The 13,958-nt window shown below is 36.4% G+C and overlaps 1 protein-coding gene across 2 annotated transcripts in view; it reads left to right on the top strand.

Annotated features, from left to right (window-relative positions):
* LOC122526094 overlaps window positions 1-13,958 on the top strand; it is a 75,364-nt gene that overhangs the window by 15,694 nt on the left and 45,712 nt on the right. The window contains exon 1 of one of the 2 annotated variants that reach the window (XM_043649263.1): window positions 12,841-13,510. The exons of the other annotated variant lie outside the window; for it this stretch is intronic. The gene's annotated coding sequence lies outside the window, so the exon portion shown is untranslated. Of the gene's footprint in view, window positions 1-12,840; window positions 13,511-13,958 lie in introns of those variants that run through there. 2 annotated transcript variants of the gene reach the window in all.

The raw sequence follows: 13,958 nt of genomic DNA, 5'->3' as shown, positions 1-13,958 counted from the left end.
CCCCCACCGCCCCTCCTTTTCTCTCTATTTTTCTTTTTCTTTTTTCTCTTCTACGATTGTATCTCGAGAGATCACTAGTCTATGAATAATGTATCGAATCGAATAATGGATAGGATACGATGGGTAAGAGGAAGCTAGAACAAAAGTTAGCACCCGTTTAAAAAGGATTCGTAATTTGCTGAACTATTCATGTATATATATATATATATAATATTTGTATATGCGACAGTGCAACGCTTCTATGCACATGTGCATCGCATGCGGAAAGAAAACAATAAAAGAGCGGAATCAAATTTTGTTTATATCCAGATAAAAGTAGAAAATAAAATACATAGTCGATATCTCTATCAAGGGGTGAATTTATTACGAGGACTTATCCTTTTTGAAAATATAGACAAAAAAATATGGATACGATTATTAGAAATTTATTTGATATTATAATATTACTAAATTTTATAATAATCGAGATGGAGACTTTTCGTTTGAACGCGCTATAAACGTCATTTATATATAGTATATATTATAAATAGGAATTACTATAACAATAATACTAAATCAAATAGATAAAGATTTAATAGTAATAAAAAGAAAGAGAGAAAGGAAGAGACAAAAAAACAGAGATAAAATTTGTTTCATATCTTCCATATGGGACAAAATTGCAAGCTTTCGGGAATAAAAATACGAGATAAAACATACTAAAAAAGAGGATTTACAATATCCATGTTGAAAAAGAGGAAGAGGAAAAAAAGATAGAGAAAGACAGAATATATAGGATAGGAAACAACCTATGATATTTATGCACTGCTAAGCAGTATTCTCCGTGAAAAGCGAATCGTGAAAATTTACCATAGGAAAGTTCTCGCATTACTTCGACGTCCACTCTTTGTTCTATTTCTTTGGTGACTTTAAAGGCAAGAGCTTTATTCGTTATGCTTTACCATTATGTTAATGTTACTGCGCTATATGGGCATATATACAACGCACATACATTATATATATTTACATGTACCGGAATACAAATTGTAAAAATCATAATGGAATAAATTATTGGAGATATACATATTTTAGTCGGACTGTTTCCGTTATTTACTAAGTTCTCTGAAATTTAATTTGGTTTTTTGATCGAAGTAAGACGATCGAAGAGCTGATCTTTTAATTTAAGAAAAAGAAGAAAAAAAAGTGTTAGTCAACTAAAAATAAGAGTAAGCTTAAAGTCTAAACTGAGCGGTGCAAATCGTGGAAAAATAAAAAGTAAAAGAATAAAATCGCCATCGCGAAGTTTAGCGATCGATACCACCTTTCGTTTTATACGTAGACTCGCAAACCAAGCTGCGGTGCGGCGTTTGCACGAACTCCAAAGTTTCGACGCTTTTCAAGGGGAAGAGAAACGGAAAGAAGAAGAAGAAGAAGAAGAAGAGAAGTAGAATAGGGATGAAGATATCTGTTGGAGCTTTTTCCCGATTAGGTACACGAACCCGTGCTAACTCGAATCTTCTTCCCTTTTCAACGTCGAACATGTTGAAAGTTGAAACGTTGAACTCGAGATAAAAGTACGAAAGTCTGTATAAAAAAAAAAGAACAAAAAAACATAAAGAAAGAGTGATTTATCTTTGTTTTTATTCAAACTAATCTTTATTGCTTATACCCAGTTACTATCTATGTGGGAAATGAATTTTTATTCGATTAATATACCACGAGTCGCGAGAGCTTTAATGTGTTTATTATTAGATAGATAAATAGTTTTCTACAAATATTATATATGCATATATGGAGAACGATGAAATGTTAGCATACTTACAGATATTAAATATTTTAATAATTGTTATCATCAAAATTTCAAATGCGTGGTCATATTTAATACACATATACATATGTACACCTACGGTACATGGTTAAACGTTATCATACTTGCATAGTCAATATTTTACAGATATTTATTTTTAAAATATCACATATCTGGTAATATATACGTGCACGTATAAGCGACAAAATGTACATATTTTTACTTTAAAAATCAACAAAATTTTGTTATTAGAAAAATATGAAATATCTTGCAATCAATAAAAGCACACATATAGTCTACGATAAAATGTTTACGCGATAAAGCGAAACATTGATTTCTCAGATAATTTGTATAGAAAAATGAATTTCATTACCCGTAGACTAGAAAGATCTGTTCCAGTAAGCACGTTTGCTTTACGTGAAGAATTTAAAGCTCGAGGCATTCGTAGGATTTTCGCAGCATCCGCGTGATATAGTAAAGTAGGAAGAAAAGCTCCGGCATTTGAAAAAAGAAAGGAAAAGGGAGTAAATAGAAGGGAGAGAAAAGAGCATTTTTATACAACAGCAGCGTGTAAAACGATGCGGCCGGTTTATTAGTATTTATCGCGACTATACCTACGTGCTTTAGCTTTACCCCGAGGTGTACATTCGAGCACGAATTTCTCCCTGGAGTGGTGGCCGATGACCGCGAGCCTTGGAACAAGAATAAAGAAGAGAACTCCTACTTTTATTGTCCAACTTTTTCTACTCGGACGAGAGAGAAACATTGAAGTACTTTTCGCACCACGGAAATACTTGTCTTCCTCTTTTCATTTTTATGATCTTCTAGTTTTCTTCTCGTTCCTCGATTTTCTCTATTTTATTCATTAATATTAGTCGTTTACCGCATTTCACTTTACGTCATTTTTTTGTCTTCTACTACTACCAGAATGAATAAGACTATCATCGTTACATCTACGAATATTATATCGATCCGATATTTCACGAGATGAAAATTTTCAAAGTCATCGCTGGCCTGTACGCGTTTGCGCGTGGAACTTTAAAACGATCCTAAATATAAGTAGGGTTCGTTAGAGTATTAAAATAATTGTTAATTAATTAATAGAAGTGTCTATCGTTGCCCAAAAGCTAAGAGTATACGATCTATATATCGTCCTCTTCAAAATTCGCCGTTGAACCGAGTCATTGTCCTCTATAAAATTATTTTCATTTAATTTTGTTTATATGACTTTCCAAATAAGGAAATCCCACTAATTAGGAATATTATAACCGTCGCACACATGCGCAACGTTCGGGAGGTCGTATAAACAACTTTTAATAAAAGAATTTTCATAGAAGAGAAAGTGCCAGTCTCAAGGTGAATTTCGAAGAGGACGGTTGACAAAACATATAATCCGAGCTTTTTAATAACAATAGACATTTATACCGATTAATTAACAATTATTTTAATACTCTAATACATTCTACTTATATTTCAGATTTTTTAAACACGTATACATTGTTTTAAACGTTACATACCTATTCGCATACTTTGAAAGTTAAATAATTTTGATTTGATATTTTATTAGATGAGAATTTGACTATCACGCACACACACACACACATCACTGCCCCCACCACTAAACTAGAACTATGCGTAATCTCTTTGAATCTTTGATCGACTATGGTTTTTATCTTACTTTCTCTCTCCCTCTCTTTTGTTTGTTTCTTCGAATCCTCGATGAATTTTGTTGATATTCGGTACGCAGATACGTTGCGAACAATGACTAGCATTAATCTTCGTATACCATCATAAACCTTGAAATAAAAGTAAGGAGAGGATCGATGGTGGGGGCATAGCGTAAGTATAGACACCCGTAGGATGTTGCGGATATGCAGCTGCGGCTCCAGCATTCACGCGTGAAATCTCTAGGATTATCTTGCCGCAGGGAGAAAAGACGGTCGGAAGAAATAAATTCTTTTTCCGTGTGTTGCTGCACGTCGATCCTGCAGAAAGGAAATGAGAAAGATAATGCGCACTTGCTACGGTTGCATGTAACTATATGAAAGGAAAGAGATAGAGAGATAGAACGTGTAGAGTTACATGATTTATGCGAACCTAATGATAGAAATAATTCATATTTTTTTCCTCTCATCAGATTATTTCAACTTTTGTCTATATTTTGTCTTTGACCAACAAATATTTCAATGTCCATAGTTAAACGATTTATGCGAAGGCAAAGAGATTTATTATATTTTGTTCGTCTACGTTAAGATCATTTTAATTTTGTTAAATATTATTTAATCAGATTTATAAACTTTTTTCTTCTTTTTTATAGCGAGTCTACTAATGCTTATACGTAACATTCCAATAATATTTATATATTATTAATATTTATAATAAATTAATAGAGTATTGCACTTTTTTATCGAGAATTATAAATGATGATTAATGTAGGACCACGCCAGGGTTTGGAGCATCAATCGCCGATATTAAAATCTAAAAGTCCATTACTCGATTAGACTCTATCAATTACGTAGATATCATATCACGAACTACTTTAGCAAAATATTCCAGCAGAAGCATTCGGATGCTTCGATCGAAAAGAATTAGCTCGTATATCGAAAATCAAAAAAGTAAAGGCATTTTATCTATGGCATCAGTAGTTAACCCGTGAAATTTGAAGCTCGACGATCGTCTCGCGGTCATCGCAGCATCCTGGATAGTAGTCGTTCTCCATCGAGCAAAACCTTTCTCTTTCCCTCCTACTTGTCTCCGAATTGGTTCGCGCAATTCGGAAATTGGAACGTGGTCGTGCAAGCTCCGAGGATTTACGAGCGAGCATCTGGCGTCAGCTTAATAAAGCTTCCATGGCGAATGCTTTGGACTTAATTAGCTCGTAGCTAGAAGAAAGACCCTCCTTTACCTTCCCTTTTCCTTCCTTTTTCCTTTCTTTCGATCTATCGGCTGCTGTAAATGTATTAAATAATTTCGATATTACTTAATGACCAACTTAATAATTAATTATCACTTTTCTTTCATCTGACTCTTTCTTTCTATTTATATATTTCCGTCCCTCACTTTTTCCATGGTTCACCTTTCCTCGACTGGCTTCGTTCATCCCTCTCGTCTTCCTCTCTTTCTTATTGCTTCTTTTTTTAAGTTCTTCTTCAGACACATCTCAAAGCTCGCTTTATCTTGTCTCGCAAGTTTTCTCGTAGCAGTCGTGAGTACCTGCAGACGACGAGCTTCTTTGTCATCGAACAATTCTCTACTTTTTTCATCTATTCCTTTCCCGTCTCACCTTTTTTTTTCTCACCTCTTCTTCTTCTTCTTCTTTTTTATAGATTCAAATCGATTAATAAAATTAATAGATCGCGATCTAGACAAATTTGTTTATACTTTGTTTATACATTGACAAAAGTGTTTGGAATTTTTTAATAGTCGTTATATGAAAAATCTATAATTAATAATCTATCTATTAGATATATACCGTATATTTAATTATCATTCGATACGCGAGAACAAATAACTCGAGCGATCGTCGTTATCTTTTCTCCCCATACTTTTGGCGCTGACAGATCTATAACTATTACTCTCGATATTTTTTCTATCTTTCTTTCTTCCATTATTTACAATTTTCCTATTCGTCGTAGAAAAGTTCTCTCCAAAGAAAAATAGTGTGCGTGAATGTGTATGTGTGTGCGAGAGAGAGAGAAAAGTCGATGAATTATCGCTCCGCTCGTCTATCTCGAAAGTTCGGAATTTTAGAAAACGCTACGAGCTGTCCGACCGCGAAATAAATATAAAACGATCGCTCTCGGTTTTTTTCGTGGGAGATAGATAAAAAAAAATCAAGAAATTGATGACAGGAGAAGCATGAACTTTGTATTTCGTTTAAACGTTCTGTCGTATCTCGTAAAAGATTTCATGTGAAAAAGAAGCGAAGAAGAAAAATATAGAGAGTAGATTAAAATCGATAAAGAAAGTGAAATGAAAAGTGATGGCTTAAGACGAAGGTCGCGAAGCGAGATCGAAAACCGCGTCCGAGTTAATCGAGATACGTTTAAACGTTTACAACCCCCATCCCTTGCAAACTTCGTCTTGCACCTCTCTGCCACCCCTCTGCCACCGTTCTGCCAGCGAGTACGGGATGGCACTCGTTGTTTGCGCTTCCCGTAAAGCGGATTAATTCCAGCTTGACAGGAGGATTTCTGTGTACGCCACGTTGCTTTCTCTCCCTCTCATACATATATATATATACACTGTGTGTATATTTCTGTCTAACGACGATGCATATCCGTGAAACGACGCAGACAGAGGGTTATAGACATTTCGTTCGGTCAGTAACGTGCATCGTAACGTGCATCGTAACGCGTGCATCACGCGCGAATTGTTGCGCTCGGTGGATATGCAGTTTAAACGGACGAACGGACTACGAGGATTCGCCGAAAGGACCGAAGCTATATGTTTCTATTTATATACGAAAGTATACACCCTTTCTATAGGGTGTCTTTCGTCAATTATCTTTTCTATTAGTCATTCGCGCGTTTCGTTAGATAACTGGTCAATGTAATAATATAGATTATATCATAAATTTGTATAAATTCATGTATTTCTAGAGCAGATAGAGCAGATAGAGCAGATAGAGCAGACAGAGTAACAGATTAACGGACTTTGTTTTCTTACAATTCGCTTTTGGAAAGATTCGCGAACGATCGAACGAATATCGACGAATACGATCGAACGACGCACGCACAGACGTATATCGTTAACGTATACGAGTATGCATTGGTATTTGTACACGTGTATTTGTTCTCTCTTTTTTCTCATCCCTTCCCTCTCCCTCTATCACAGTGAATTTCCAAATATCATTTCGAATATTCACGTTACATTCGCGTAACATTCGCGTAACATTCGCGTAACATTCGCGCAACGTTCGCGTTACATTCGCGTTACATTCGCGTAAAAGTGAGGCCTCGCTGAAAGCGAGATTGCATTTCCAGGTCGGACGACGTTACGTAGTTTTCGCCTATCGCTGCGAGATTTCATTTTCTGCTTGTTCGTTTTTGTTTTACGATTTTTTTTTAATAACTTTTATATTTTTTTCATTCTCATTCCTCTTCTCTTTTTTTAAACCATTTGAAAAGTTATACCGTAGAAAAAATAGCCTTTCACTTAGCTTACCGACCAATGATTCAAAATAGTCTCATATTCCCATCATATTTTTCTAAACTAGGGAAAAATTTATTTGTAACGCGTTCTATGTTCTAGATTTTGTTCATATTTTGTTTTCTAGGAAAGAGTAAATTTAAAACTCATAAAAAAAAAACAATAAAAATAAAATGCGCCATATTTCTATTTTCAAGTAGAAGAAATAGAGAGAAAAAATTCGTAACGTAGATACGTTAGGTAAGTAGAATCTAGATGTCAGAAAGAGTAGAATGAGATGTTAGAAAAGAAGAATATTACTCGGACGACGATGGTGCAAGGATAAATTTTCAAGGATTCCCTCGAGGAGAACGTCCTCCGTCTTTTTCCCTCGCACTCGTGGAAATGTCTACGTCGGGACAAACGTCATCTTTGTCGACGTCTCCGAACCGACGATGACAATAATAATTTGCCTTCTTTCTTTTTCTCGCTGATCTATCAAGACTTTTATCTTTTCTCAAATTAGCTCATCGAATTTCACGATGGATTTTTCTTTCTACGTTTGCGCGCGTCTTACATTCCTATAGAAGTTTTACAAGGTTTTCCATTTCTCGGGTAAAAAAGAATATCAATTATATTCATTTTGTTATTCCTTACAATTTTTTGCTACGCGTTTATCGAAAAGAATTTTCCGATTTTTATTGATAATGCTTGTATTCTTACTATACAATCTATGTATTCCGATTATCGATCGTATCTTTGAAAAAATTAGATTCGATAGGTAGACAACAAAAAATGTCTAACGCGAAGAAATTTCATTCGAACGGAATGGAATCACGAATCGCGAAATCTGCATTCGACGTAGCTACAAAGGCTGTCGTTAACTCGTTCGTTCAACGATAAATTCTGCGTGTAACTTTCGTCGATGATCGAGTTTCTTGCTAGCTTGTAATCGAAGGCAATCAATGGGAACAAATAGAATATTCCTAGTTTAATGGTTGTTACAGATATATTTAGGCGAATATATCAATTTTATGAATTTATCACTCGATACATTTGTACGAATGCCTTTTCACTGTTGTACCGCCGCTCTGGAGTCAACGGCATACGCGATTCTTGTTTTATCTTTGGCGATCCGTCCAACGTGGCTGGGACAATTTTTACATAGGATATTTGCCATATATTTTATTCTTTAGTCGATTTGAGCAGGTCCCATAAATTGGCGAGATAAAAAAAGATGTCTTTGAAAGTATCTAGGATGAACTCGCTTGAGCTTCCACGTGTATCAAACGCGACACGAGAATAGAAATACTATTGCGGAGGACGAGTGCTCGGGGTATAGAGAATAAACGGTCGTTGGGGTATCATGGACGATGAAAGTACTCCTCGGCGAACGATGCCGTGGGCCGATCGGTCCCTTGGCCCTACTAAACTCGTGGAAAGCGGATTCGAGAATGAACGACCTGTACCGTGCTTGTTTTATTCTACTCCTTTTTCTTTTTCTTTCTATTTCGTTTCGCACGATTATAATTATTTATGGTTTTCATTCCTTTTCCTCGCTATAATTCTATTTCAGTCCTTCGCACGCTGGACTTTGAATTTTGAGCCCTACCTTACCTATTAGGCGCGGTACATATAATAAGGGAAGTTGCTCGAACTTTTCATATTTTTATTCTTTTTTTATATTCGACGATTTTCCGGATGCATTTCGAATTACGAATGCTCGGGCGAATCGTTCGTAATAATATATGTACGTGATTAGAGCGTCATTATCTTCGCGTTCATATTAAACGTTGACGCGTTTATTAGCCAAAACCACGATTCGTTTCATTATTACAACGCTATGTGCAACGTAGAGTCGACAGTCTGCCGTGCTTAATTAATTAATGCTACTTCTAGTAATTAAATCTCGCCAAACGTTCTGTTTGTTAATACACACGTGAATTGTTTTATTTCCTTGTTCGTATCGATGCTCGTATTTTTTCTATAATTACATTTCCCCTATATAGATTATTAGTATTTTATTTAGATTTGTTTTTCTTATCTGGCTAGTTTCATAATTATCGCGCATTCGATATTTCATTTATAATTAAAGCTTTTCAAACATTATAGCATTAATGTTACATCGAAATGTATATAAATGAAAAGAGAATTATAATAGTTGAAAATGATTTGACGTTTCTAAAGGAAATTGAAACTCCGACCAAAGCAGATTATTGGCTCTTACGATAGTCTAATTATACGTAATTTGCATCCAACTCGGTTTTTATCCTATATATTCTATCTTCCGTCAAAAGAAAGGAACGTGTTTTGTTCGTTAAATATCGATTATACACTCGGGGAGAAGAGCCAAAATGGCGGGTGGTGAATTGCATGCACGTATCCTAGGTTCTTGTTGTGTTCGGTTTAATGCGAGAGAAAGCTTGCAAATTTCCTAACGCCGATTTTGCGCTAGCCTCTCTCAAAGTTCCCAACGAAACACGCGACTCGAAAATTTTGGCACGCTCTCGTAATAAGTGGAAGTTCAAAACTCGATGAATTAACGGTAGCGCTATTCTAGTCGCTTGGAAAATCAAGCAGCTAATTTCCAGCAGATAATCCAAGGAGGAACAGAGACGGAGAGATTTAAATAGATCCTAATATTTCGCCTAACATTTTTTCCACATTTTTCCAAATTATATAGAATTAATGCGCGATACTGTTATATCATTTAAAAGTGCGATATTAACGCGAATGCAAAATCCTCGCGTGCATCCCCGATGTGCGATCAACCGCGCGTAAGTTTTTTTCAAGTGACTCCAACGAAGTTCGCTCCTTTTCTCTTTTCCTCTTTTTCTCTTCTCGTGAAAAGCACTCTTCTCTTTGACACCTACGCGATTCATAGCGGGCTTTCATGCGCGGTATAAGAAGAAGGCTGAATCAAAAGGGAACTCGTTCAAATGTTAGGGGAGAACGTATTTTCGATTCAATCACGATTTGATAAAGAGATATTCGTCTCATTTCAGTTACATAATTATAAGAATAATGATTATAATATTAATTTTTCGCGCGTAAATTATATCAATGCGTATACACCCGCGAATACTTCATATTTTTTATTCGCGAGAATTTTGGAAAGAGAGGGCATAACGAGGCTTCCCGAGCGATGGAAGAAGGTAATAGAGCGCAACGGTTCATATATAACACGGTAAATCATGCTTAAACAATAAATATCATGTATCGATTTCGCATCGGAAAAAAAGGAAGGAAGGAACTTATGGGACAACCTAATATGTAATATATTACACGACAATGGTTGTCATCGTTCTTCGCCTTTGCAGATGTATATACGTGAAACGAGACGCGAGAAAAGAAAGGGTAGTAAAAGAGAGAGATCGAGAGGGGGAGAGTAAGAAAAGAGAGCGTGAGCTTCCATTTATAAGATACTCCGAAACTAAAAGCACTTTTCGTTGACACGAAGCTCGCATAACTATCCGTATCGAAGTATATAGGTATATATACAAAATTGAATATCCCTTTATTTTACTTTTGTATTATTTTAGTACGGAGAAAATATTTTGTATTCCCAATTCGAGACGAGAGTTTCTTTTATCAAAGATACATCATCGACTTCGCGTTGATCTTTCGTCGAGAAAGATAAGCGATTCTCGATAACATACTTTCTATACTTTCTCGAATAGCTGGACGTTCTACGATTTGTTATCTCGTTTGTACTCCTAACGATATTTTCCGAAAGCTTCGGATTCGTTAAGTTTTCGTCGGTCGCGATCTCCCCCGGTCGAGGAAAGTCAGCATTCGGCATCTTTCCTGGTCCAAATCGATCGATCGATCGATCTTATATCGTTCTTCCAACTAACTTTTTTCCTTAGTATCTCGGAGAAACTATTTCACGAGTCGTCTTATCCATAAATTCTTCTTACTTTCGTTCCTTATGTTAACGCGTTATTTTATCGATAAAAATTATAATTAATTATATAATTAACAAATTATTTTACTCATTGGAATGAAAGTATACGTAAATATATATTTTTGTTGTTATTATTATTACGCGTGTACCAATTTCATATTCGAACGTAACACACGACCCGTAATATATCCTTTGTAAGAATAATTCCGTGGTTTCCCTCTCTCTCTCTCTCTTTCGATCTACCTTAAAGATCCGGAGTTGCATAAGGGCATTGAGAGATGTAATCTCAGTGACGAATCGTATTGGAACCGCAAGCGGATACAATGTCAACCGAAGTGTATCGACGACAGAACGAGGCTACAGATCGTATGCGTCTCGAACGTATAACCGGTCATACGGCTCGATTATCGACTCTCCGACTTGGATGCGAGGCCATCGGCTATCGTCGGCATAGTTTGCCCCATCCTCTCTCTCTCTATACATATATAAAGGGTGTGTCCGATATTTTTATTCCAAAATATAGTACGTAAATATAGCACGTAAATTTGTACTTTCAAGTATATTTATGGCAACTTTTAATTTCATTATTCATTAATTCTACGATATCGAGTTGAAAAGAAATTTTGGTTGAATAGCTTTTTGGCTCACCGTGTATAACACCATATACTATATTATAGTATATCGCAATAGCGTCCTAGTGGTCCCTTCCTACATCGATCATTGCCGCCTGTCGTCGTTGCTCTCGAACGCCTTTCATTCAATTTTCCCGCCACTCTCCCTCCTCTCTCTCTCTCTCTCTCTCCTTTTCCCCTTATTGTATGTTGTACATGTATATTCGAGTAGTCTCTCTACTCGTTCCATCCAGTTCTCTTTTCCCCGTGCGTAGACTACAAGTCATCCCGAAGCCATCGACGCGAGAATCGCTCGGAACAAATCGTCGCATGAGTTAGCTTTTTTTTTTTTAATTCTATTCTCTCGTAATTCTGATCCTTCGGAGGGTTCCGACAGATACGCGTACGCGTATACGTATACGCGTGTAACATCGCTTCGGGCTTCTGTTCTCTACTTTTGTCGTTTCGATATCTTTTTATTCCTCGTTTGCGATACATTTTCGTTATTTTATTTACGCTTTTTCGAATAAATTCTTTTGGAATTGCCATTAAATAGTCAAAGATTTGGACTTTGATGAAATAGAAATTGAGCAGGCAGGAGGGAAGAAGACCTTAGAAAGACGTAGACGGTAAATAAGGCGCAGAACGCGCGTTGCGGTTGGTTTTTACTTTTAGAAACCATCTGTCCGACCGAAGACGACGGTGGTCTACGTCGCTCGCAAACTAAGGCTTCGCAAAGCAAACGGAGTTGCGAACAAGTTTCTCTTTCCTTCTCTCTCTCTCATTTGTAGCTATCGGTAACCAGTGGTATGTAACTTGACTCTGCTTTTAAGACCGACACCACGATCGTCTGTCTATTCCTTGTGTACTTACTTAGTTAGATCTAGTGTTAACGTATGTTTCTAGCAAAGATCAAACGCCTTAACGTTTCTTTTACGCGAAAATTTGACGTCGACCTAAGCAATCATTTATACGTCTTTATTTTCTTTCCTTCGAATACACGTACAGTATGATTAATTTTTCAAATAAATGATACATTATCGATGAACATTACTTAACGCTAAGCTAATCAAATTCTGTCGATCCGCGTAAACGAAGGGATGGTTGTAGAGTCTTATAGGTAATCTCAACTTGGAATATATTTACGCAATTGTAAACAATTTAGTCGAATAAAAATAAGAAGGAAGAAGGATAAAATCAATATCATGGATCGTAATTGTGCAAAATTGTCAATAATTGATAATGTTTGTCTTTGTCTTTGCCTTTGTCTTTGCTTTGTCGTCCAGGTCAGCGTCGTTGCGTCTGGGACGCTTGCGTCGCGACGGCGTTGCTCCGGGCAACCGATGGGGATGAAACCTACGCTACGTTTCCTCGTAGCGGGTGGGGCTATTGGTTGGTGGATGGATATTCGCTCAGTGCGTTCCGTGACTCCGTACTGACCACGCGCAATTTCATTTTCGCGAGCCTTTCTTAACTACGAGACACCTGCTGCCTTTATTTCCATCTATATATCTACATCCATTTCCATTTCTATTTTATAATTTGATCTCGCTTCCCCCCCTCTTATCCTCTAACTTTGATCCCCGATTTACCTTGACATTCCATTTCCCGAATCGATCTATCGATCGATAGATTCGATCTATTAGATATCTATCCTACTGCGTGAAATTTATTTGCATTTTTTTCTTTTCCTTTTCGTTCTCATTTCAAAATGATATTTTACGTATAACCTATGTACGTCTCCCTGTTCTGGATCATTGGCTTTTGAAAAAGGATCTTCGCGTTGATCTGTTCGTCTTCTGCTACGACGATTAAAGGATCGTCCTGGATCGTCGTCATTGCCGATAGACAGTGCATACTTACGCGTGTGAATATATCCATTGTGATCGAACGTATTTTCAAGGCTTAAACTTAATAAGAAGATCGAAGATCCAAGTTTCGGGGGCAAATCAGCGATAAAGAGATAAAAGAAAAATTAGTTTGATACCCGAAGACAAAAATGTAAGGAAAAGAGAAAAATTGGAGAAATCAAAGAATTTGTTCGACTTGGAATTTCGTGTTATAAGAAGATAAAAAAAGGTAATCTAAAGATTAAGAAAAAAGATGAAAATATCATTTATATAAATAACATTAGAGGAATGGAGGATAGATTGGATCGATGCGATCGAGAAACGAAAGCTTTTCTTCTCGAATCTAAACTTCCGTCGTTTCAATTTGCGTACACAAATAGATAAGAACAGGAGTCATTGAACTCACGCGCGTGATACAGACGTGTCGAGTACCACCTACGCGGATAACGCATTCTCGACTTCGATATATCTTCCTATCCCTTTTCAAATCAACCAAATTTTCTTCTCGACGGTTCATAAATCCGGATTATTATTTTTTTCCTTTTATCAAATTCTTCATTTTTGTAACTTTCGCGAAACTCGTAAGTACGTCCATTCATCTCGTTCTCGAAGATCATTCATGACTTCGTAGAATTCATTCGGCTCGTTAAAGAATTTAATTGAGTTCGTTTAGATTA

This window comes from Polistes fuscatus, unplaced genomic scaffold (assembly GCF_010416935.1).
Source record: "Polistes fuscatus isolate 324 unplaced genomic scaffold, CU_Pfus_HIC Scaffold10, whole genome shotgun sequence".
Lineage (NCBI taxonomy): Eukaryota > Metazoa > Arthropoda > Insecta > Hymenoptera > Vespidae > Polistes > Polistes fuscatus.
Note: the sequence above shows the minus strand (reverse complement) of the source record. Positions and strands in the feature narration are given on the sequence as shown.